This window comes from Panthera onca, chromosome D1, assembly GCF_046562875.1.
Source record: "Panthera onca isolate mPanOnc1 chromosome D1, mPanOnc1 haplotype 2, whole genome shotgun sequence".
In the NCBI taxonomy this organism is placed as follows: Eukaryota; Metazoa; Chordata; class Mammalia; order Carnivora; family Felidae; genus Panthera; species Panthera onca.
In genome coordinates, this window is record NC_138348.1 from 45207400 (window position 1) to 45234869 (window position 27470).

General features: G+C 38.3%; 1 protein-coding gene across 7 annotated transcripts in view; it reads right to left on the bottom strand.

Annotated features, from left to right (window-relative positions):
• FAR1 (fatty acyl-CoA reductase 1) overlaps positions 1 to 27470 on the bottom strand; it is a 77816-nt gene that overhangs the window by 37966 nt on the left and 12380 nt on the right. Inside the window, exon 2 of one of the 7 annotated variants that reach the window (XM_060606067.3) lies at positions 1451 to 1519. The exons of 3 other annotated variants lie outside the window; for them this stretch is intronic. The gene's annotated coding sequence lies outside the window, so the exon portion shown is untranslated. Of the gene's footprint in view, positions 1 to 1187; positions 1319 to 1419; positions 1520 to 26495; positions 26692 to 27470 lie in introns of those variants that run through there. 3 more of the 7 variants (XM_081790304.1, XM_060606064.3, XM_060606066.3) reach the window with 3 other exon arrangements.

Below are 27470 nucleotides of genomic sequence, written 5' to 3' on the forward strand. Positions count from 1 at the left end.
CTATCATCACCAGTTGAAACAAGAAGAGGTAACATCAAGTCCTTTCTCTTCCATGTCTGTAGTGACAATATATCCAAAAGGTGCTTAAATCTCCCTTTTAAAAAAGTCATAGTAAGAAATACGTGAGCTGAATTATCCCCTTTGTCCAAATTCCACTAAAACAGCAGAAAAGATAGTATACTAAGAGACTGAACAAACAAAAGAACCATGATGAATGGAAAAAAACAAGATGCAGAAGGATTCATGCAGTCTGTCACTATTCAAAGCTCAAACCCTTTCAAAACAATGCTCTTTGTTATTCAGAAATGCACACACAAGATGATATTAACAGATGCATGAGAGGGAGTGCAATACAATCAGAGAATAGGAACTTCAATTTATGTTTTCTTTAAGTTAGTGAGTAGATACACGTGTTTTATGTTCTAACTTTCATAATTAAAAAAATAATAAATTCATAACATCTAAAGATAAGAAAAAGACCCATTAAAGAGCAGAAGGGAGGTGCCTAGGTGGCTCAGCCAGTTGGGCATCCGACTTTGGCCCAGGTCATGATCTCATGGTTCTCGAGCCCCGTGTGGGGCTCTGTGCTGACAGCTCAGAGCCTGGAGCCTGCTTCGAATTCTGTGTCTCATTCTCTCTCTGCCCCTCTCCAACTTGTGCTCTGTCTTTGTCTCTCAAAAATAAATGTAAAAAAAAATTTTTTTTAATAAAAAAAATAATAAAATAAAATAAAAAGCAGAATGGAGAGAAGGAAAGAGTTTCTAGAAGAAAAAGATAAGACTAAGTTGACAGAAAAGCCATAGCAGAAGAAATAGCAACCCAAGCAAAGCAAGCATAGGAAAGGACTTATAAGGAGGCAAGAAATGTCCCAGTTCCCTGAACAGAGAACACCAAGCCCAGAATCAAGAAACTGAATTAAAAGGGTGCCTGGGGGGCTCAGTCAGTTGAGCATCAACTTCGGTTCAGGTCATGATCTCACACTCGTGGGTTTGATCCCCATGTGGGGCTCTGCGCTGATAGCTCAAGAGCCTGGAGTCTGCTTTGTATTCTGTCTCCCTCTCTCTCTTCCCCTCCCCCACTCACACTCTGTCTCTCTCTCTCTCTCAAAATAAATAAACATGATAATAAAGTTTTAAATAATAAAAAGATATATAAACTGAATTAAAGCATAGGGAAATCAGGGGCACCTGGGTGGCTCAGTCGGTTGAGTGTCCAACTCTTGGTTTTGGCTCAGCTCATGGTCCCAGGGTCCTGGGATTGAGCACCGCGTTGGGGTTCTGTGCTGAGTGTAGAGCCTGCTTAAGATTCTCTCTCTCTCCCTCTCCCTCTCCCCCGCTTGTGCACACTCTGTTTCTAAAATAAAAAAATAAAATTAAAAAAAAGTCATAGGGAAATCAAGGGAATTAAAGGATTGCTCACAGAACAGCAGAGCCACTCAAGACAGCCTTACTTCCGGTATAAACTTGAGCTCCCAAGGCTTAGTATCCAGATCTGCTGAGAAGAACATCCAGCATGGGTGCTAGGGACAAAAGAAAAGTAGGGCTGAGCCTGACATTGCTCCAGACATCCACAAATGACGGGGGAGGTGGAGAATCAAGAGAGAGGAAACTAAACCAACGAAAGAAAAAAGTCTCAAAGTACTTGAGCCCTAGAATAAATTTTAGGTCCTAAGCCTATCTATCTGGCTGCTGTTGGCCCTTAAAACAAATTCACAAAGGGGCGCCTAAGTGACTCAGTCAAGTAAGCATCCGACTACAGCTCAGGTCATGATCTCACAGTCCATGGGTTCGAGCCTCACATCAGGCTCTGTGCTGACAGCTCAGAGCCTGGAGCCTGTCTGTGTCTCCCTCTCTCTATGCCCCTCCCCTGCTGGTGCTCTGTCTCTTTCTCTCTCAAAAATAAATAAACATTTAAAAAAATAAAAAATAAAGTTACTATAAAACTTCAGGCGACTGGGTAGCTCAGTCGGTTAGGTATCCAACTTCGGCTCAGGTCAAGATCTCGCAGTCTGTGAGTTTGAGCCCCACTTCGGGCGCTGTGCTAACAGCTCAGAGCCTGGAGCCTGCTTCGGATTCTGTATCTCCCTTTCTCTCTGCCCCTCCCCCACTCATGCTCTGTCTCCGTCTCTCAAAAATGAGTAACATTAAAATATTTAAAATTTTTTTTTTTTTCAACGTTTTTTATTTATTTTTGGGACAGAGAGAGACAGAGCATGAACGGGGGAGGGGCAGAGAGAGAGGGAGACACAGAATCGGAAACAGGCTCCAGGCTCCGAGCCATCAGCCCAGAGCCTGACGCGGGGCTCGAACTCACGGACCGCAAGATCGTGACCTGGCTGAAGTCGGACGCTTAACCGACTGCGCCACCCAGGCACCCCTAAAAAATTTAAAAAAACAAATAAACTCACACAGAATTCTGCATCAGTAATCTCATTCAGAGAAAAGCTCTTTTGGAAAAACAGACCGCAAAAAACTGAGAGGAAGCGAGCCAGTATCAGCCCCCAAAACCAACCACCCTGATCCTTCATAAACATGACTAGATAACCAAAGATCACCAGATATTTAAGAAATACCTAACAAAATAAGAAGAACCAAAATGAAAAGCAACAGAATCAACCGCTAAGGAAACAAGGGCAATAAAATTTTAAACAGAATTTAAATTCTAAAGAAATTCTCCAAGCCATTCACAAAAATATTGCATCCATAAAATAGCAAAGTACATGAAAAAGGAACAGAAGAATAAGAAAGCACTTGAAAATCCAAAATCCAGATGTATAGAGAAAATCCAATAAACACATAAATAAACTATTAGAATTAAATGAAGTTAAGAAGGTCGCTAAATACGAAGTTTATATGGAAAAAAGCAAATGTATTTCTATACATCAGCGACACGGAAAATGAAGTAACAAAAAACTGGAACCCCTTAAGATACCATCCCAAACACCAAAACACTATGGAAAACAGCAAGTATTAAGGAAGACACAGAGAAACTAAAACCCGTGCACATCACTTGTGGGAACGTGAAATGGTTCAGCTGCTATGGGAAAGGTAGTGGCACCTTAAAAAGTTAAACAGAATTATACAACCTTGCAGTTCCATTCTGAGGCATACGCCCCAAAAACTGCCAACAGGTACTCGAACAAGTACATGCGTGTTTATAGTACACTGTTCACAACAGCCAAATAGTACAAACAGCTCAAAATGTCCATTAACAGATGAATGGATAAACAAATTATGGTATATACCTACAGCAGAATACTATTCGGCCATAAAAAGGAATGAAGACCTGACACACACTACAATCGAGGAATGAGCCTCAAAAACATACTAGGTGAGGGGCGCCTAGGTGGCTCAGTTGGTTAAGCATTCAACTTCGACTCAGGTCATGATCTCACAGTTTGTGAGTTTGAGCCCCACATCAGGCTCTGGTGCTGACAGCTCAGAGCCTGGATCCTGCTTCGGATTCTGTCTCATTTTCTCTCTGCCCCTCCCCCAAGTATGCGCTTGCTCTCTCTCTCTCTCTCTCTCTCTCAAAAATAAATAAAAATGTAAAAAAAAAATTTTTTTTAACATACTAAGTGAAATAAGTCAGATACAAAACATCAATACTACAGGATTTCATTTATATGAAATATCCAGAATAAATAAATCCATAGAGACAGAATGCATACAGGTGGTTGGCAGGGGCTGAGGGGTGGGAGAGTGGGCAGTGGAGACAAAATGCTTAAGGAGCTTTACTCTGCAGTGATGGAAATGTTTTGGAACTAGACGGAGGTGGTGACTGCACAACACTGAACTGTACTAAATTGTTCACTTTAAATTTTTTTTTTTAACGTTTATTTATTTTTGAGACAGAGAGAGACAGAGCATGAACAGGGGAGGGTCAGAGAGAGAAGGAGACAAAGAATCTGAAACAGGCTCCAGGCTCTGAACTGTCAGCACAGAGCCCGATGCAGGGCTCGAACTGCGAGATCATGACCTGAGCCGAAGTCGGACGCTTAACCTACTGAGCCACCCAGGCACCCCTAAATTGTTCACTTTAAAATGGTTCATTATATTGTGTAAATTTTACCTCGGTGAATTATATGTTTTTAAACTACCAGAAGGTAGAAGTAAATCTGAAAGATATTTGAGACCTCTATTCTGAAAACTACAAAACACTGAGAGAAATTAAACAATACCTAAATAAATGAAGAGATTTACTACATGCCTGGATTAGAAGACAACTTCTAAATAAATGAAATGTCAACTCACCATCCTTAGGGTCCATACAATCCCAATCAAAACCTAAGCTGTTTTTGTGGATGGAAACTAAGATCCTAAAATGTTACGGAAATACGATGGGCCAATAATAGCCAAGACAAGTACTAAGAACAACAAAGCTGGGGAACTTCATTACCGTATATCAAGATGTATTATAAAGCTGCAGGAATGTGGTACTAGGACAAAGAATAATGCAGTCAATTTGCTATCCATATAGAAAATGAATTTTGGGGGTCCCTTACTGGCTCAGTCGGAAGAGCGTGTGATGCTTGATCTCAGGGTCATGAGCTCAAGCCCCATGTTGGGTGTAGAGATCACTAAAAAAATAAATAAATAGAAACTTAAAAGAAAATGAATCTTGACTTCTACCTCACACTACACACAAAAAATGAACTCTAGATTGACTATACACTTAAATGTGAAAGGCAAGATAATTACAGGCCTAGAAAATGACAAAGAACATCTCCATGATATTGGGGTAGGCAAACATTTCTTAAATAGGACACAAGAAGTGCTAACCACAAAAGAAAAATATCGATAAACTGGAGGACACTAAAATTAAGTTCATCCCATAACACTGTAATAAGCAGAAAAGACAAATTAGAGGAAAAGATATTTGTGGTATGTATAATAACAACTGATTACCACCCAGAATATATAAACAACTACAACTCAACAAGGAGAAGAGATAAACTGATAGAAAAATGGGAAAGGCTTGAGGCAAACATAAAGGAGAATCCAAATGGCATTACCAAAGAAGATCCAAATGGTCAATCAGCACATGAAAAGGAACTCACCATCTGTAGTTATCGAGTTAAAATCACAATGTGATCCCACTACACTGTCCCCAATATGGCTAAAATGAAAAAGACAGACAATACACAGTATCTGTAAGGATGCAGAGAAACTGGAGCGCTCACCTACTGCTAGAGGAAGTACAGACAGGTTTAACACTTAGCAAAAGTGGCATTCCTACTAAGGCTGAACATTCATATATCATACTTCACAATTCCACTTCTAATTATATACCCAAGAGAAATGAGTATATACATTCACCAAAAGACTCATCAACAAGTATGTTCATGGGAGCACTATTCCTGTTAGCCCCAAATTAAAACAACCCCAATGTTTGTCAATAGTATGTTGTATAAATTATAGCATATTCACACAATGGAATATTAAAAAAACAATGAAATGAAGGAACAATCACTACATACAACATGGATGAGGCCCACAAGAATGCTGAGCCAAAGAGGCCAGACACAAACAGTGCATACTACATAATGCCACTTACATAAAGTTCAAAAACAGACAAAAACTCATCAGTTAAAAGAATGGTTATCTTGCAAAGAAGAGGCAGTGACCAGAAGAGGGTGGGAGGGGGCTTCTGGGAGACTAGTAATGTTCTATTTCTTGATGCAGGTTGGCTCAGTTTTTAAAAATTCATTAAGCTGTACACTCAGGATTTATGGACTTTCTGAATGTATGCTACATGCCAATAAAAAGTTTACTTTAAAAAATAAAAACCTCGTGTGACCATAGGTCTTAGTTTGCCTGGAACAAAGCTGGTTTGTACATGCTATCCCACCTGAATTTTGAGTATAGTCCTCTGAAGTGTTTTAGTTTGCACGGTAAATTATATGGTTACTCTAGTTATAACCTGCTTCAGGTCTAAGCAAGACTATTTCAAGATTTCAGTGACCGAAAGCCTAATTAAAACTATAGCCCACTGAAGGGAGATATGAAAAAAACTGCATCAATATACCTAATAAATCTAGTAGGTATTGATAACAACTATATGCTGATTACAAATGTTAACCACAGTGTGCTGAGAATATGACCTAGAACAAGTCATCTAATTCCCTCTCTGAGCTTCATTTTCTTCATATGCAAAAATGTATTCAATAAACATTTCTTAAGTACCTATTAGATACCAGGCACAAGAAAGTTTTCCACAGGTGTACATATGCATTTAAAACAGAAAAAATATCAGGAAGTTTTTCCTTTAATAATTGAGGGTTTATAGCCTGAATATGCGATTGGCTCAACCCTAAACTAACACAACTACATGTTTTTTCCCTCATCTACAATGACGTCTTTCCTCTAAAGCCTCAAAAGCAAATCTGTAAATAGAAAATTTTTACCAAACTTAATTCTTTCTCCTCAAGCGTAGCAGTAGAAAGGCTGCTTGCTAAGACAGTTTCAGGATGAAACTGCTTCTTACCAGTTTCAGGTACTGTTTACATGTGAGTTACACGGTTTTCTTCACGAAAGAAAGAACAGAATTCCCATAAATCTCCCACTTTATCACAATGTCACCAAAAACTTTACAAGCACTAGGCATTTTCAAACTCTAAGTATCCTTGATTCCCCCCATCCACCAATACATTTATTTCACCCTACTGCTAACTTATTGACAAAGCCAGCACAAATGAGAATTCTTTTAAGGCAAGTCCAGACTTGTAACATCTTCCACATAGCCCTGCCAATGTAGCCAGAAGCTACTAGAAAATGCCAGGAAAGAAAATGCTGCCAATCCTACAGCATGCTGTTTCAATTTCGACTGTGTGAGTTCTACATAGCAAGACATCAAAAGCTATCATCTGCTGAAAAACAGCTGCAGCACTGCAATGCTGAGGAAAAACCGCAACATTATCATTCCTGCGTGCTGGGGCGGAGGGGCTATAAAATGTGACTCATATTTACTTTTACTGTTCTTGAGCTGCCTTCAAGAAAACATCACTTAACAGTGGCAGCTGAGTATTCTCTTTAAAAAATACCTTATCCTCACAGAACTACAACAAATAGTACTAAAATCTGTATGGAATCACTTAAGACCCCAAATAGCCAAAGCAATCTTGAGAAAGAAGAAAAAGTTGGAGCTAGCACAATCAACAGATTTTAGGACACACCACAAAGCTGCAGTAATCCAAACAGTATGGTACTGGCACAAAAACAGACACACAGGTCAGTGGAACAGGATAGAGAGCCCAGGAATAAACCCATGCTCATATGGCCAATTAATCTATGACAAAGGAAGCAAGAACATACAATGGCAAAAGACAGTCTCTTGAACAAATGGTGTTGAAAAAACTGGACAAAAGAATGAAACTGGGCCACTTTCTTATATCATATACAAAACTCAACTCAAAACGGATTAAAGATCTAAATATGAGACCTGAAACCATAAAACTCCTAGAAGAAGAAAACATGAGCAGTAATCTCGTTGACTTCAACCTTAGCCATATTTTTCTACATGTCTCCTCAGGCAAGGGAAACAAAAGCAAAAATAAACTACTGGGATTACACCAAAATAAAAAGCTTTTGCACAGCAAAGGAAACCATCAACGAAATGAAAAGGCAACCTACTGAATGGGAGAAGGTACTTGCAAATGATATATCCAGTAAGGGGCTAATATCCAAAATACATAAAGAACTTATACAATGAAACAAACAAGCAAACAAACAAACAAAACAATCCGTTCCAAAATGGGCAGAGCACCTGAATAGATATTTCTCCAAAGATACAGAAATGACCAACAGGCATGTGAGAAGATGCTCAACATCACTAATTGTCAGAGATGCAAATCAAAGCCACAGTGAAATATCACCCCATACCTGTCAGAATGGTTAGCAGCAAAAAGACAAAAAACACAAACAACGTTTGTGAGGATATGGAAGAAAAGGAATCCTCCTGCACAGCTGATGGGAATGTAAATTGGTGCAACCACTATGGAAAACAGTACGGAGGCTCCTCAAAAAATTAAAACAAAATTATCCTATGATTCAGTAATTCCACTACTGGATATTTACCCAAAGAAAACAAAAACGCTAATTCAAAAAGATAATGCACTCCTATGTTCTTTGCAGCATTATTTACAATAACCAAGATATGGAAACAACCTAAGTCTCCATAGATGAATGGGTAAAGAAGATGTGATATACGTATACAATGGAACATTACTCAGCATATCTTGGCTAGAGAGTATTATGCTAAGTGAAATAAGCCAGACAGAAAAAGACAAATACCATATGATTTCACTCATATGTAGAATCTAAAAAACAAAACAAACAAACAAAAAGTAGAAACAGGCCCATACACACAGAAAACAAACTAGTGGTTGCCAGAGAAGGGGTGGGGTGATAGGCAAAAACAGGTGAAGCAAGAGTGAGAGGTACAGGCTTCCAGTCATGGAATGAATAAGTCACAGGGATGAAAAGTACAGAATAAGGGATTTAATCAATGGTACTGTAATAGAGTTGTATGGTGACAGTTGGTAGCTACATTTGGGGTAAGCAGAAGATAATGTGTAAAGTTACCGAATCACTATGCTGTACACCTGAAACTAATTTAACATTGTGTGTCAACTAAAATTAAAAAACAAACAAACCTTCTCTTATGGTTCAAAAGTTAAAGAGGCAGAAATCTTTCAAAAGACCAGTAAAAATGCTGGGTACCAAATGTTTCTAATCTTTCAAGGTATTCTTGCCAAAGTGGGTTTTCCTGGTGCTTTTATATTATGTATTTATATTTACATTAAGAAAACATATTACAAATGTACTTAAATGAAGATACATTCACTCACTTCCTACGTTCACTCACTTGAAGTCCAGATGGTACCACTTTGAAGCCATGAGATCCTAAGATAAAATTACTACTCTGAACCTGTTTCCTTATCTGTAAAAAGGGAACGTGAAATAGGTCTTATGGGCAAAAAGAGCCTGAAATGGCCACAAATGGAGAAACCATAGAGAACTTTCAAGATAGCACTCACTCAGTCAATATAAACTGCACCCTTGCAACATAACAGTACTCTCATAATAAATGTCTTAATATTAGTGGAAAGCTAATCATGCTGTCTCATTAGTTTTAGAAACTTGGTTAAGATAAACAAGTAAAGAGCAGATCCTACACCTCCGACTTCAACTTTTTTTTTTTTTAAGGAGTTCTTTCAATAGATAAAGCTATTAAAGTGAGAGATTAGGGTATTAGAATATTCAGAAAGCCACAAAAATCTAGCAAAGAAAAAAAAAAAAAGCAGCTCTTCAGTACCAAGAAATAGGAATTCCTTTCCTTGAATTAGAGCTGAAAACTGTAATTAAAAGTCTTAATATTCTGTCAACTAGTTGTTTCAGACACTTGCTTAGAAGAAAGACAAATGTGAACAATTATGTGGAGAGCAGGGCAAGGTAGGAAGAAGGAATGAGAGGCAATTCCAAGGGCTTGAAGCCAAAGTTTGACAGAAGACTCACCAGTGATGACAAAAATACATAATAAAAATAGAGGAAAAGGAAAATCTATTAAGCACAAAAAGTTGTATCTCTCATGTTTTCAGATATAATTTTCCACAAGCCTCCTTAATAATTTTCTTGCCTTAGGTCACTCAGCACACCCATGGGCAGAGCCAAATTTGAAGCAATATCTTCACACTAAATCCCACATTTTGCAGGGGGGAATAAAGTTTCTACTTGCCCTTAGTGGTGAGGTAGCATCAGCTCACTGATAAGGACTGAGTGCACAGCACTGGAAAAGAGGTTCAGAAAAAGTATAAAGTTGGAAAGGATGGTCTTAAGGTCTGTTTCATTTTGCACAATTCACTACAGGAGTAAACAGAACTGCATTTTCCCCTACAGGGCCTTCAGACATATGATAGACACAAATCTGCTTCACAGAAAATGTTAACATGAAAAAAGGCAAATTCTGGTAGAAGAATTCTTAAAATTCCAAATCATTTGACAATAAAAGCAGAATAGACAATAAAAGCACCCATCCACCTGGGTGGATCAGTCCACTCTTGATTTCCACTCAGGTCATGATCCCAGAGTCATGGTATCCTGCTTAGGATTCTGTCTCCCTCTTCCTCTGCCCCTCTCCACTGCTCGTACTCTCATTAATTCATTCATAAATTCACACATACATTAAAAAGTTGATGGGCCAAACCAGTAACACAAATAGAAATGTAACTATTAACTGGTCAGGTAGACTCTCAATTAAAATTTAAAGGCAATTAGATTTACCAGGATTTCCCTGAGGGCAGCCAACAAAGAGAACATAAGAAGTTGGTCCATCAAACAGAACTTGACTCAAAGACCATCTAGATGGGCTTAATTATTTTCACTATCAGTCTGAATAAAAAGACATTATCCTCAGAAATACTCGTTTATCAGGCGACTGTGTGGTTCAGTATGTTGAGCACCTGACTTTGGCTCAGGTCACGATCTTGCAGTTCATAAATTAGAGCCCCGCATCGGGCTCACTGCTGTCAGTGCTGAGCCCACTTCGAATCCTCTGTCCCCCCTCTCTTTTGCCCCTCAAAAATAAATAAGTATTTTTAGAAAATAGAAATATGCCCTTATCAAAGGTTAGTGGATTTATTTCCAACTCCACTGCACCCAGCCCACTGCTAAGACCTTACTAGATAAAATCGTTCATTGGAATGTTAGAAACAAAAAACCCAGGTCAGTAGAGGTGGTAAGACAGGGTAGAAGACAAGATGCTCTGGGGTCTGTCCTAAGATAAGCAACAAATTCAAGCATGTTTCTGCAGGTATCTATACCAAAGTAATCCTATGGATCAGTGAACTTTGAAAACATGTATTGTACTTAACTGCCTATGAATAATAGTAGTGTTGTGTGAGGGAGCATGGTGGATCAGAATATACACTTAAATATGTCACTTTGCCATATGGATTACTGTGAGCAATCGAGATTTAACAGATACAGAAACAAGTCTTCCCTGAACTTCCCCTATCTGATTAAAAGCAGAAACTTCTGAGAAATGAGGACTGCCATGAAGACTCTGAGGGAGTTTTATGGTCATGAAGAAGATGTAAAGTTAGCACTGAGATGAGTCAGCACCAACAAACGTTACTAAAATAACCCTTATCTTCTATTACTTTTCTCATATATTTACCTTCCTACAATTTACTGCTTTTAGAAACCCAAACTCCTTTTCCTTTGTCTAGTCACTTCTTCATAATGTTTTTGCACTTTTAATTAACTTCATTTGCTTTTTTATTTTAATTCCAGCGCAGCTGACATACAGTGTCATATTAGTTTCAAGTGAACAACACAGTGATTCAACAATTATATACATTGCTCAGTGCTCATCACAATAAGTGTACTCTTTAATTCCCATTACCTATTTCACCCATTCTCCCACCATCACTTCATAATTTATCACCCTTTGTTAATATGGTATATAAGCTCTCAAGTCTAACCACCTCTTTTTGGTTTTTCATGTCTTTTCTGTGAAGCCCTAGCCCACATAAAAAAAAAAAAGTGTTTATTTATAATATATAAATACACACACACACACACACACACACACACCCCTCTCCTCCTGTTAATCTGGCTCTTGTCAGTTTAATTAACAGGCACCAGCCATAGAATTCAAGAGGGGAGAAGGAAAGTTTTTCCTCCCCTACAATGAGTAGGAAACTAATCTCTAGTGAACCCATTTTCAGTACTGTATGAAATCAGGCTCTGCTATAAACTGCTTCCTGCTAAATAATGTAGGCCCTTTGTGGAAACGCCTTTCAGATGACCCTGATATGGTGGGAACCCCTGGGCTTTGAGTCTTAACAGAGCTGGGTTGGAATCCAGTTTCACCCATTTATCTTGGGGGTGAACTTACTTAACCTATTTGGTTCTTTGGTTTTCTCATTTCTAAGATACAGATAGCATACCCAACCCTCCCTTTACTTCACAGCATCTGTGTAAGGATTAAATGTAATACACAAATGATGAGAAACGTAATTACATTTTCTTATTCATCTTCCCCATATTCTTTGGCAGTGATTCTCAGTATGATCCCTTGGCAGTCAGTCCAAACTACAATATTTTAGTCTAGAAATGTGTTAGGGGTCTTTTCCGGAAAAAAAAAAAAAATCACTTAATTATGAGTTTAATTTTTAGAGTAGAAAAAAATTTTATTACCAAAGTAAGACTAACAGCTATTTTATCTCTGGACAGGACACTGGTATATTCACATGTACATATACCCATTTTTTTTTTTTTTAATTGGGGAAGGAAATGAATGATTTTAGCAGAAGCAGGCTTAAACCAAACCTCTGAGAGCCTGACAACAACTGACAAGACATGCCTACTTACTGGCTAACAGGGTTAACAAACCATCAAATGCTTCCTAAGGTAGGAAATCAGGCTATAGTCCTAAGGCAGCTTTATTAGGAGCAACCCAGGTAATCCCTCTACCTTGGAGGGTCTCAAACTTGCAGACGGTGGTACAGAACAACTAGAGCACTCCCAACACTAGTAGTACAGCAAGAGTGGATACAATTACTTTGGAAAACTGGTGACATTTACTAACGAACACCAAAAGATGTGAAGAACAAGAAGATTAAAGAAGTATTACTTGCAACATCCTAAAAGTGGGAAAAACTCAAATACTCATTAACAAAATAGATAAATACTGGCATGCTCTAACAGAAAAATTCTATATAGCAATGAAACCGAAAGAGTTCTCAATACTAGTCAAAGAACCCAGAGCCAAAATAATACAGCTAGTGTGATTCCGTTCATACAAAATTCAAATAAAAGCAAATTAATCTAGGGGTCAGAAGTCAAGCTATTGTGGTCACTGCTAGGGAGAAGGGAGGAGGCACAGTGGTCTTCTGGGGCTCTAATATTCTATTTCTTGCCCTGAGTATGATTACATAAGTGAATTCATTTTATGATTAGCCACTGATTAAACTGTACTTGTGAATTTCTCTGTATTAGACTTCAAAAAAAGTTTATTTTCCAGATGCTTTTTTCCTACATCATTAAAAGGTGCTTTGTTTTTTCATGCCTTTTTCCCAGATCTCACTATCAGTTTAAATAATTCCACAAGAGCCTCTGAGACGACACATCCACCTGCTCAAAAAGCTGCATAATTCCCTGTACTCATAGAATGAGTCTAGACCAGAGGGTGGCAACTTCTGCCCCAGGCCAAATCTCCCCGATTCCCAGTTGTTGTTGTTTTTTTTTTAAGTTTATTTATTTTTGAGAGAGGGAAAGAGTGCAAATGGGGAAGGGGCAGAGAGAGAGAGAATCCAAGCAGGCTCTCCACACCATCAGTACAAAGCCCGACCTGGGGCTCGAACTCACAAACCATAAATAAGAACATGACCGGAGCTGAAATCTAGTCAGACGCTTAGAACTTCTTAGCCGACCTAGCTCTTTCTTACCAGTTACCTCTCCCCAGAACCTGGCCCTAAACCTAGAGCCCCTATTTCAAAATTTTATTTCAATCCTAATAAATTCTGGACCCTCTGGACCCTGTGGAAATGAAACATTCTAGTGACAAAGTTGTATCCAAAGACCCCTGCTCCCGTTTCTCAAGGCACAAAATTTCACACCTTAAATATTTTTACCAGTCCAATTTAGAACCAAGTTCATGAGCCACTGCCCCCCCCCCCGCCCCCCACCACCCCCTGCCCAGCCAAAAGGTTAATTTGTATACCCTCTTTGGGAGGCTCCAGCCTTATTTTTAGGCCAGGTGAATCTCTCTATTAGTGCTTCCCTAACTTTAATGGGCACACAAATGACCTGGAGACCTTGTTAACACACAGATTCTGATTCAACAGGTCTAGGATGAGCCGGAGATTCCTCATTGCTAATAGTTCCTAAGTGATGCCAGGAACCACACTGAGTGATAAGACTGTACTAGACCCAGTGATCCTGAGTGCCAAGACTATTTAACAATCTGTAATAATCTGTTTTACTTAACAAGACAAAAAGGAACAAAGAAAATATCAAGACTATTCCCCCACTTTCACATGCACACACACCTTTACATTACATATCCATGGTCTTTAACATAAAATGTGACGTTCCATCTATAACCAATGCTCAATCTTACTCATTCTGAAAAATGCAAATAAATACTACAAGATTTATTTTTTCACTTACTTATGAGACTCACAAAGACCAAAAAATTGATAGAGTTTTTACACAAGTAAAACACTCTTTTCTTCTCTTTTTTTTTTTTAAGTATGCTCCGCGTCCAACGTGGGGCTTGAACTCATGACCCCAAGATCAAGAGTCACATGCTCTACCAACTGAGCCAGCCAGGTGCCCCCACAAGTAACAGCCTCTCTTATGTGCTGGTAGGAATATAAACTAGTGCAAACCATGGGAGGGAATCTGACAATATCTATCAAATTTTACATGTTCATTACCTTTGCAGTTCTATTTCTAAAAGTTCATCCTGCAGCTATTCTTACAAGTGTGTGCAATGATGTATTTAATGCAACATAGATAGCAAAAGACTGAAAACCTAAATGTCCACCAACAGGTGAATGAGCAAAGTGGCATATCCCTATAATGGCATATTCTGCATCTCAAAAAGTAATGAGGCGGTTCAACATACGTATACTGATAAGAAATAGCACTCAAGATAAATTTTAAAAGCCAAGAAGTAATATCCTATATGATACACCACCCTTTATGACACAGAAAAGGAATGAAAAAAAGTATGCACATGCTTATAAATACATAGATTATTTCTGGCAAAAAAAAAAAAAAAAGCCAAAAAATTGGTAATGATGGTTATCTCTGGGAGGGATAACTTGGTAAGTGGGGAACAGAGATGAAAAGCATTTACTTTGCACTACATATCCTTTTGTACATTGTTAAATTATGTACTAGGTGCATTGTGTTATATATTTTTTAAAGCACTTTTTATAAAATAGAAAAATCAGAGGGTACCAAAAAATATACGAAAGCACAAATTTTCTTCTCAGTTAGCCAGTCTCCACTATATTCTGTCTTCTATTTACAAACTCATTTTCACTGTTAGGAAAAAAGTTTGACAAATCTTTTTTTCTTGTGCGACAGAAGCAGGAAAGTTTATTACAGCAAAAAGAACACTCTCGAGATATGACAGTGGGCGAGAGAGACAGACCAAGAAACAGGGACAGAGACAGAGAGACTGAGCTGCACTTGACAAATCGTCGTAAAAGTAAAAAGGGTAGTGTTAAAAAAAAAGAAAAAAGGCGGGGGGGGGGGGGATATTATCTTCTGCTAATCTTTATAACTTACATTTTCATTCCTTCTCTTTATTAGATGGAAAATTATTAGATTAGATTAAAAACCAGATGTTAACTAAGAAACTGTTGAAGAACTAGACTCTAACAGACTGGATTTCCTGAATGCAATGTGAGAAATTCATTCCTCTTTAGGATAATCTTGACCTTGGGATCAGATGCACCTCTCTTCCATCTCCCGAGAGCTCATCTATGTTCACCACATTCACTAAGTTCTCAAGTACACAGAACTACCAAATACGGTTCTGCAGTGAAGTCTGGACTTGTTCTACCTGTATATGTTTCTTTCTGCACCAGCATTTTTTAACACAAACAGTAAAATCTGACAAAGTATATTTGTAAGGACTTAGTTCTATGTTTTAGCAGTTATCAATTTGTTTAGGAAAACTAAGCACTGAATATGAAAGTCTCAAGTTAATGTCTCACCATTCAATCAATCTTCCTATAAATTTCTACCACTTAATAGCTATTATCTTGAAATAAGGGTCCATTTAGCGGTCCTCCTATTAAAATCTGGCTCCTCTGTGCCCTCACCACATAAACAAACCCAAAATAAAAACCTACCAATGGAGACAGCAGGGAGACCCAATGGACAAAGAATAAGATAGTCCATTTATCTTTTCAATGGGAGTCACTGACTTCCAACCAGGGGTTATTATTCTGCGTTTAACATAGCACATCCAATCCCGTTTTGTCTCACTGTCCTAGACCTTTAATCTGGACGACCACGTGGTAGCAACACCAAAGGAAATTCAAACACTAGATAAAAAGTTGAGCTAAACGGTCTTTAATATCCTTTAGATTCCATAACTAAAAAGTAGGAAAAAAAAATTTTAAGTATCCTTAGAAGGTAGAATTACAAAATATTCTAAACAAACCGTTAGCAAAGATTTCTGTAAAGGGTTAGATAATAAATATTTTCAATTCTGTGGGCCATTCATACAATCTTAATATCAACTACTCAATTCTGCCATTTGGGGCACAAAATCAACCATGAATAATTAAGTAAATGAATGAGTATGGACATGTTCCAGTAAAACTTCATTCACAAAGAGGAAGGTAGTGTGAAAGTCAGTTTGCCAACCCCTATTCTAAACAATGATTTCCAATATTTCATATTCAGAAAAATGAATACAAAGGAGAAAGGCATCAAAGGGAAACCAGTATGGTCTGAAAATTCATCTCCTGTGATTTCACAACTACTATACTTACCATATGTGTCATGTAAAACAGACAGTAAATATTTGTTTGATGTAATATCGTCAAAAACAAGCCAATACATGAATGCCAGGCTTCAGAAACAGAAATACGCCAGAGGCTAAATGCAAAATGAAGACATAACCTATAGTCTGTTTCAAAGTGTGTAAAAAAATCTGTTACTTTTAAAAGGAAAGCCTATTAAAATGTTCAGGGCTGAGGTTTGGGCAATATTATGTTGGAGAAAAGGCTACAAGTGAAGAAGAGCACAGGATACACTCTTGTTGCAGACTCAGAAACCCTAGATTACTATCCTTTATAAAATAATTTTGATGTAATAATCAAAAAATAACAGAGAATTTAAAGAGGTCATGAGCTAAGCCAACACTGTAGCAAGATATAAAAGTCTGTTTATATATTGATCCACGTCTAAAAGAACCTAGACTATTCTTCTCTACAGAAAAGTATAACATTGTTTACAATTTTCCTTAGCTAAAGGTTTTATATGGGGGTGGGGAGCAGGAAGGGAAGGAAGAGACTAAGCACATGATAAATATCACATAAAAATGAAAATCCTCCAGAAAACTGCATGTAGCTACAATAACCATGAGGGATCGCCTCAGCTTCTTGTTTTTCCTTTTGTTTTTCCACAAAAAGAGATGGGGATTAGGTATCTCTAAGTAACCTAAATTAGTTAACTCTCTAATCCAGAAGTTCATGAACAGGCTTTGGGGAGCAGGGATAGGGGTAGAGGTCCAAGAACACGTTAAAACAAAATGTTGTTGTGTATGTGCACAAGTACGCACTCCCAAGCATACATCTATACATCTTTCTAGGGAAAGAATCCAGTGCTTTTATCAGATTCTCAAAGGGTCAATGAGCCTAAACCATTAAAAACTACAATCAAATTTTATGTGTATTATGTGTGCATGCCGAAAAGATGGACTTAATGCTCAGAGAACAGACTTCATAGGTACTGGTGAAAAACCCCCTTCACATCTAATCTGGAGTAAAAATGCGTAAATGGTTAAAACCGATCTCCCTTGAGGCCTGTTATGGATTGAGCTGTGTTCCCCAAAAGAGATCTTTTGAATTCCTAACTCCCAGTACCTCAGCATGTGACCTTATTTGGAAACAGGATCTTTGAAGATGTAATTAGTTAAGGTAAATGATGTCACACTAAAGCAGAGTGGGTCACTAATCCAATTATCACCGGTGTTCTTATAAGAAGAGGGCCATGTGAAGACACAGAGATACACAGGGAGAACTCCAGAGAACTCCCATGTGACAACAAAACTAGCGATTAAAGTTATACAGCTACAAGCCAGAGAACATCAAAATTGCTACCAAAAACCTAGGAAGAGGAAAGGAAGGATTCCTTTGCAGGTTTCAGAGGGAGCATGGATTTCAATTTCAGACTTCTAGCCTCCAGAACTATGAAACAATAAATTTCTGTTGGTTAAAGCCACCCAGTTTGTGGTACTTTGTTACAGCAGCCCTAAGAAACTAATAGAAAGCCAAATATCATAGCAACTAAAATTAGGGTACAGTGGAAAGATCTTCTAAAGATGATGCATGTGCTCTCATGCAATAATATCATGGACACTTTCCAACACACATGATACAGCTTCAGTTACCAAAATACACTCTACTAAATACGTAAAAATGGAATGGCTTTTCCAAATGGGCGCAGGATAAAACAGAAAAAAAAAAAGTTTTATATTCCAAAAGTCAAAGATCAAAATAAAGTTAATGCTGAGATCCCAGAACCAATCATTGGGGTGTATTCCTTACTGTGCATTGGCACATTGTCAAATCTCAAGATATAGTAGCAGATTCAGGAAAAGCAGGACTCTGATTATCTACTGCTATGTAACAAAATCACTAAAAAACTCAGTACCTTAAAACAGCAATAACCATTTTAATCTCTCTCACGATATTTTTGAGTTAAGAATTTGGGAAGGATTAACTAAACAGTTCTAGCTGAAAAGTTCTAGCTCAGGATCTTAGATCCTTTGCATCTCTCCACATGAAGTAGTTTGGGCTTCTTTGCAGCATGGCAGTCTCAGGCTAGCTTGCTTACAAAGCTGCTACAGGCTTCACAACCAGTATTCTGGTGAGCTAGGCCAGAAGCTCTCTAACCTCTTCTGACTTTGCCTTGAAAGTCACACAAGTATAACTACTCCTGCATTCTACTGGTTACAAGTGAGTCACAAGACCACTCAAATTCAAGGGGAGGGGCCATAAACCCCACCTCAGGATGAGAGAAGAGTCAAGGTCACAATGAAAGAGCATGTGCAATGGGAGATACTGGTAAGACCATCTTCAGACAACACCACCTGCCACGAAGAACATGGTGAAATAATGACAAATTTATTACTTTTGAGACTGCCAACTATTTAATCCGTGTTGGACCTATTTCATGGCCCTAGGGAACAACAAAGAGTTGTTTCTTATTACATATTTTCAGCCACCCAAAACTAAAAAAAATGGCTGCATGGGCCTCATACTTTGAAATATTTTGCCTTTTACCAAACAACCTCATTTACTGAATAAAAATTTCATTTTTGCTTGTTTACTTGTCAACTTCTAATAAGTAAGTTACCACTTGGAGTTGACACACTTCTGGCCAAAAGCAAGCCAACTCATTTCAGTTTGACTATGAAGAGTATATATACTTTAAGATTTCTGATTGTCTTCCATCTGGAGGCATACTGGGAACCACTGGTCTTGTGTCTTTCTGCTATATTTTAATAACTCTGCAATCATTATTTGCTGTTTCAAAACTCAACATAAAAAAAAACCAACTGCCTCTGCAAGTAAGCTGTAAGCAACAAACAAGGGGCCAAAATGCAAACTCAAAATGTACACTATTTACTGTACTCAAGCTGGTAAGAATAGTGGGTTCCTTTCTCCTTTTTCAAAAATTAAGGCTTATGAGGCATTTTTCCACAAACAAAAGAATGGCTGTAGCATCTTGGTTAACATTTCTTTTTTCAATAAAAGATGCTAGTGTCCAACCCTGTTGTGAGCACCCATTGAAGGAGATATAATGGGCACTCTGTTTGCCTACACAGACATTGGCATACGAATACTTAACTCTCTGAATCCTATCTTCCTCAGTGTCTGAGATACTTCTTGGTGGTAAGGAATCTCAATAGGTTCATTAGTTCTTTTAGGGGCACTACATAACTATTTTGTACACATACTCCAATAAGCATGTGCTCTAAGGCTTCATTATCCTGGAAAGTCTTAGCCATTAACAAAATTCAGACTCCAAATTCCTTGGAGTGATGTAAAAAAACAAAAGACATCTTAAAAAGTCAAGTTCTCCTCCGTTAGAAAGTAAATGTCAATTCTACAGAATTAAGATTATCTGCTGACAAGAAAATTTAAAGTTTTCAGCAATATCCATTTCCCTTTGTTTTTGTTTCTGTCCTCAAGGCCTGTACCAGTGGGGTAACTTCTCTACTGTAAAGCCTACGAAGAAGGGTTGAGCTCCGATTAACAGTTTGCTAATTGCTTGTAGTAAATCCATATCTTCAGTTCTATTCTGGGAGAAAATAATTTTTACAAAGTAGTTGTCACAAGCCACGTGATTCTTTCTTAAACTATTGTGCAATGCTTTCTCCTTACCTTAATGAAAATGTTTTCATTTAAAGACATGAAATTTTTATCCTGATACTTACTCAGAAAAGTGAAATACAGGGGCACCTGAGTGGGTCAGATGGTTAAGTGTCTGACTCTTGATTCTGGCTCAGGTCATGAACTCACGGTTCCTGAGTTCAAGCCCTGCATCAGGCTCTGTACTGACTGCACAGAGCCTGCTTGGGATTCTCTCTCTCTCCCTCTCTCTGCTCCTACCCGACTTGCACGTGCTCTCTCTCTCCCTCTCAAAATTAATAAATACTAAAAATTTTTTTAAAAGGAAAAGTGAAAATATAGGATTCAAATATACATAGGCGTACTAATACTTTAAGTGTACCACCAAACACCAGGCTTCTTGAACTTTTCCAACACAACTAAAATTGTGCTTAGCAATTCATGGAAGTTGTGCATTTGACTCCATAATATATCGAAAGACTAACACAAAAATATTTCAAATTCCTAATGTTAAGAGGAAAATATATCATATTTACCACAAACATTACATTTGACCACCTATAGATTTTCCCAAAAATGGACTCAAGCAGATCTTGTGTGGTGTAATTTAAAACTACCAAAATCTGTTCATGAAGATTAAGATCTTTGAGAACAAGCTGGCAGAATCAGGTATTTCACTGGTTATAAAAGTAGTTTAGATTCAGTTTAGAAGCAGTTCAGACTCCGTCTGATTATTACAGCAAACGCCTTGCAACCCTGAACAGCAGAAAAGTGCTTTGAAGCTTCTGCTTTATGCTGTATTTCCTGTTTCTCTTGTGTCACCTTCTTACGCACCTTTTGAATCTGTTCTCAAGGCTGAACCTTGAACAGGTACATACATCCTCCAAGGCAGCATTTTCCAAACCATGGTAAATGGGGCTGGGAAACTGTATACTTTATCCCAACTAGAAATCAATAAAGTGTATTAGCATATCGAAGACTACCAAATGTCCCCAGGTAAGGCAGGCCACAGACCCCGAAGCCTTGATAAATTTCCCAATACAGCTAGGGAAACAACACTCCTGAAAAGCTCACAAATTACCTTCTAAGGTAATGTTTATCCAAAAATAGGCCAAATGTCCCATGGATTTAAATCCCAATGATTTAAAAAGCATGATCTTCTGGGGCGCCTGAGTGGCTCAGTCAGTTGAGCATCCCTTCAGCTCAGGTCTTGATCTCAGTTTTTGGGCTTTGTGCTGACAGAGCCTGGGGCTGTTTCGGATTCTGTGTCTCCCTCCCCTGCCCTTTCCCCACAAGCTCTCTCACTCTCTCATAAATAAACATGAAAAAAAAATTTTTAAGCATGATATTCCTTTGATGCATAAGATTATTTATGAATTGGGGTGGCTAGGTGGCTCAGTCAGTTAACGATCGGTCCGTTAAGCATTGACTCTTGATTAGGCTCAGGTCAAGCACTTCGTGACACTGAGCTCCACATCAGGCTCTGTGCGGACATCAGCACAGAGCCTGCTTGGGATTCTCTCTCCCTCTCTCTCTACCCCAACCCCCCCCAAAAATAAATAAACTTAAAAAGTTTTTTAATGGGGCGCCTGGGTGGCGCAGTCGGTTAAGCGTCCGACTTCAGCCAGGTCACGATCTCGCGGTCCGTGAGTTCGAGCCCCGCGTCAGGCTCTGGGCTGATGGCTCGGAGCCTGGAGCCTGTTTCCGATTCTGTGTCTCCCTCTCTCTCTGCCCCTCCCCCGTTCATGCTCTGTCTCTCTCTGTCCCAAAAATAAATTAAAAAAAAAAAAAAAGATCATCTTAAAAAAAAAAAAAAAAAAAAAAGTTTTTTAAGGGGCGCCTGGGTGGCTCAGTCGGTTAAGCGTCTGACTCTGGCTCAGGTCATGATCTCACGGTCCGTGAGTTCGAGCCCCGCGTCGGGCTCTGTGCTGACAGCACAGAGCCTGGAGCCTGCTTCAGATTCTGTGTCTCCCTCTCTCTCTGGCCCTCCCCCATTCATGCTCTGTCTCTCTCTGTCTCAAAAATAAATAAACATTAAAAAAAATTTTTTTTTAATGTTTTTTAAAAGACTACTTATGAATAAACTATCAAGTCAGTTATTAAGAGGTGCAAAAATGACCAGGTTGTTCAAAAGTACCAAAGACTTCAATCTGTATACAGTTAATAACTCTGGCTGGTGCAACTCCCAATGCTACAAAGCTCCTACCACATACACACACTCAAAAGGTGAAATTCTGTAATTTCAAGAGAGGCACTCACTGTTGGTGAAGTTGTATTGTCTGAGTCATTATTTTTACTTTTAATTAAAAATTTGCATTAGTTAAGCTTCATACATTTTATTTGTTTTATTATACCTGCAGAATGTATTAAACAATTGCATCATGAGGATTTGAGACCTACAGCGTTCTAACTAGTCTAGACTTTAAGACAAATATATTTTTCATAATTCAACTAGGAACTATCCATATCCCTAAATGCTGAAGAAAACCTCTCTCCCTCCAAAATGCCTGGACATTGACAATTATTTTTTTTTCCACCAAAAGTGGGAATTATTGAGCTAAAAAATGACCCAGCTAAATGGCTGGGATTAAAACAACTTGAGAAGCACTGTTTTAAGGGTCCTACCCTGACTACAGGGCTACTAATGTAGGGGCAGGTGCTCTCCCTGCCTATCAAATCTACACCAACCAAATGTAATATAAGAACTTGGAATCAGGCCCTTTACAGAACAACTTCTCTGAACTTGGATGTGAGTGATCCCTCCAGTCTCTAGTTCTGGGAATCATCAAAAAATATCTTCAAAAGGACTAAATCCCATAACAAACCCTCTTCTCAAAAATCCTTTCCTGGTTTACCTTTAAAATTTTGCCAGGTTCATAGATATAGCTTGCAACTAAATGTCAGGCAGGAATCAGCCCAGAAAGGTACAAAAAATATGAGAGAGGGGCGCCTGGGTGACTCAGTTGGTTGAGTGTCTGACTCTTCATTTCGGCTCAGGTCATGATCCCAGGGCTGTAGAATCAAGCCCCACATCAGCTCTGTGCTGAATGTGCAGATTGCTTAAGATTCTTTCTCTCTGTCTCTTCGCCCATGTGCACACTCTCTCTCAAGTGAAAAAAAGAAAAAGAAAAAAGAAAACATGAGGGAAGTGTTTGACGACTTTGTGGATTCTTAGTATTTGTTTCCAGCTGTGAAACTGATTTAAGCTCCTAAAAACCCTACCCGATAAGCCTGTAACAACCGTGGGTTATTGTGCTAAAGATGGGGTGAGAACATGCACAGCAAAGTAAAAACACCAAGAGTATAAAAACTCAGGTAATTCTTAGTCAATTTATCAACTGAGACTTAAAGCCACAATGCTAAAAACCCTACTGTAAAGATACTTTCTTTTCTAGAAACTGAGATCCAGAATGAAAACAGCCAAAATAAGCACAACAGACCTACCAAAACTCAGTAATGAGTAACTACTCTGTTGGGAATGCCACTAACCACCTGACCTTGTGCCAGTCAATTAACTGCTCTCATCCTTCATAAAATTCATTGAAAAGGAGACCAAATCACTAATGATTAAATGCTTCCTCTTCTAGCTCTCAAAGTCTATGTATTAGAGTTAACTTGTTTCCCAGTAGTACATTAGATCCTCAGAGAATTATTAACTCTAACAGGTCACAAAGGTTATCACTTTAAAGCAATACGCCTAAAATTCACTAGATCCTCAAACAGTCCAATGTCTCATTAGAGGCTAATTCAACTGTTCCTATCTCCTGAGGCTTCTGCCTAATGTAAAAACCATTATTATTATTTTATTTTAGGTGCAACCTACAAGTTTTTAAAACCATGTATTTCTAAGAACTTTATTTAGGATCATCATTCAAACTAGATGGATGATAAACACAATCTCAGGACTTAATAGAGAATCAATCCCTTCAGACCAAAACACAATTCTAAACCCCATTATCACATGTAGGACTAATTTTAACACAAACATATATATAAAGGGGCACCTGGATGGCTCAGTTGATTAACTGTCCAACTCTTGATTTTGGCTCAGGTCATGATCTCACAAGTCGTGGGATCAAACCCCATGATGGGATGCACGCTGACAGCACGGAGCCTGCTTGGAATTCTCTCCCCCATCTCTCAAAAATATATAAACTTTTTTAAAAATGTACAACTCAAAATACTTTAACAAACCCTTTCCTCCACAGATCTCAACTATATATAAGGGCAAGTTAGGCCAAAGTAGTTTCTCCTTTTACCTTCGAAAAAATGGTATTTATATATTTATAAATAAATATGACTTAATATATGACTTAAAAGTCATATATTCTACCTCCTATTAATTCAGGATGGACAGTACTTGGTGGAGTTCTTGAGGAAACAGTTAAGAAAGAATTCTTGAGACGTCTTTGGTGCAAAAAGGTGATTTTATTAAAACACGGGGATAGGACCCCTGGGCAGAAAAAGCTGCACTGGGATTGTGAAGAGTGACTGATTATATACCTTTTTTTTTTTTTTTTTTTTACACATTTATTTTTGAAAGACCAAGAGAGACAGCACAAGTGGGGGAGGGGGCAGAGAGAGAAGGAGACACAGAATCCGAAGCAGGCTCCAGGCTCTGAGCTGTCAGCACAGAGCCAGATGCAGGGCTCGAACTCACAAACCATGAGATCGTGACCTGAACTGAAGTCAGACACTTAACCAACTGAGCCAGCCAGGCGCCCCTGATTATATACTTTTAAGTTAGTGGGGGTTGGGAATAGCGTAAGTCTCTAAGGAATTTGAAAGCAAGGCTTTCAGGGCCTTGAGGGGCTATAAGATAAGGTTACTTTAAGTGTTTAATAAAAGAAAAACATTAAGGAAGTAAGGCAGCCATGAGTTGCTTGAGGAAGGTCACTCTCTGCATGTTTTCAGGGGTGTATCAGTGGGCTGCAAGCTGTAAGATTTAATTTAAGCTACATTTCTCTTGCCTTTGTTTCCCTCATCATTTTCCTCCCTGAACAACTGTGACCCTTTTAAATCTTTAAGGTTGCTGAAGGTAGAAGGTCTCATCTTCCATAGCTTCTTCCTGCTGAATAGAGTCGTAGAGATGTACCTATCTATGGGTCAAGGTTGGTCAGTTGAAAATTTAATAGGAGTTAGGAAAGGCTAAGGTGGCTATATCTAGAGTTGATAACATATGGGAGTGTCCTTGAACAGAAAGGATCATCTGCTGGCTTGAAGTTGTGGCAGTGAAGGCGTCTTGGCACCAGGTGGAGAGACATGGGAGAAAACAACAAAACATGGTTAAAATAACAAGAAGGAAAAGAGGCCCAAATAAGAGTCCTTTGATAGTTGACAAAAATCTTTCTTCAGTCCAGGAGTTTAAACAATTATTAAAGGAAAGAGAGGGATCATTTAAAGCGCCAATTTGAGTATCTGTCAGTTGGATATTCAGAAATATTTTTGTGGTATCTGGAAAGTATACACAGCATTCTGTTTTTATGAGAGTGCAAGTTCCACTTTGTGCAGCAGTTAAAACAGCTAATGCCATTTTTTATTTTGTAGAACTGTTTAATGCATTTGAGTTATTTTAGTGTTTAATAATGTTATTTTGAGCCATTTAAGGCTTTGATTGTGTAATAGGTGGTATGAACCAACATACAGACTCTGTTTTGTTTAGTAAACAATTGGAGGCACTCTAAGAGAAACAAGAAAAAAAATACAGGTTAATGGTTAGAGCAAAATTATAAAACCGAGTGTCTGAGTCTCGAGGGCTGCCAGGGAAAAGATTCTTAGATGTCAGGCCTGAAGCATCCTCAGATGGAGTGAGAATAGGCGGTGGGAATCAGATGGGTTTTGCTGGTTTGTAACTCAAATGTTTGTGGTGATCCCTCTGAATGGCCCATAGAGCAACAGGCAAAAAGATTGTCTATACTTGAGTTTTGTGACAATTCCTTTGAAGTTTACCTCAAGTTGCCTAGTCCAGGAAAACAGCAAAAAGTTAAAGACAATCAGAACTCGAATTTAACATCCATAAAGTTTACCTTGTCTTAAGGAGCATTGCCATGAAACATAATTTTTTCTAACAACCTTCATTCCTAGTGATAGCCAAATCAAGACTAATTCATTTGTAGAACAAGTCCAGTTTTAACAAACTAGGCCTAATTATTTACATAAGCTCAGCAAGAACAGAGATTGGTCATATAGATCTTTCAAATTTAGCTTTGCTGGAACTTTTTATAAGGAATCTCTCTCTAGATTGAACTTTCAGTAGCCTCTCTAGGCCAGAAGCCATGCCAAGTACTTGCCATCAGACATGCCTGCATTTGGGCAAATTCCTTCTAAGAGGTCCCAAAGTATCCTGAGGTGGCTGCACCTGCCAGGAAGTGACATCTTTACTCACCTAACAAGGCTGCTGGGAACTCTGTAAGCAAGGTATCAGGCCAACATTTCCAAGGGGCTTTACTGGCTTCGTGCTTCATAAAGTCAACCTTAGTTCCTTAAAACTGTTTGGTCATATCTGAGTGTATGTATGTTGCTCTCAAATATGACATTCCAGTCAAAGACTTGGTAAAATAACCAGTATTTCCAATGGTGACCTGTTACAAGGAGAACAGATTCTTATTGAACTTATGCAAACAACTGTAATTGCCATGAAAGAAAGAATACTTACTGAGAGTTTTTGAATTTCAGAGGGTTGAGGTAGGGAGAAAAGTTAAATGCTTTAGTTCGTTTACAAATGAATACTTTATCAGTTTTCTGTATATCATAGATATCTTAAGAGAAAGTTTACTTAATCTGGAAGGGCAAACATTAGAGAACCAACAATATTTCCAACAAGAGTCACAAAACTATAATCTCCCTCCGTTTATTTAGTCCCATGTTACCAATTCTTGCTCAATTTGAATGCAACTTTTTAGTTCTGTAAATTTTTACCCATTTGTTTTATGATCTTAAAGATGTCAAATACATGTATTTGTCCTAAAATTCCTTTTTATAAACATCCTTGAAGATGAAACACGTTTTGTAAGAGCATCAGAACAATAACTATAAATGACAAAAGACTCAAAAATGGACATGGTTAACAATCTGATAGGAGAGTTCAGTATGATGCAACTGACAAGGAAACTCCGTTATTTCTGTGACACATAACACTTCCACAACTGGAATATCAAGTGATGACCCTATGCCGAAACATATTAAAACTTTGAGAATTTTATGGATATATTTGAGCAGTTATAGCATTTACCAAGCAATACAACCAAAGGCTTACCATCATGTTTGACAGGGCTTTCCAAAGTAACGTACCAAATAAAAACATCCAATTGGTCAAAAAGATTTCATTTACAAGTTAAAACCCTGGAAAGTTTGTTAAAAC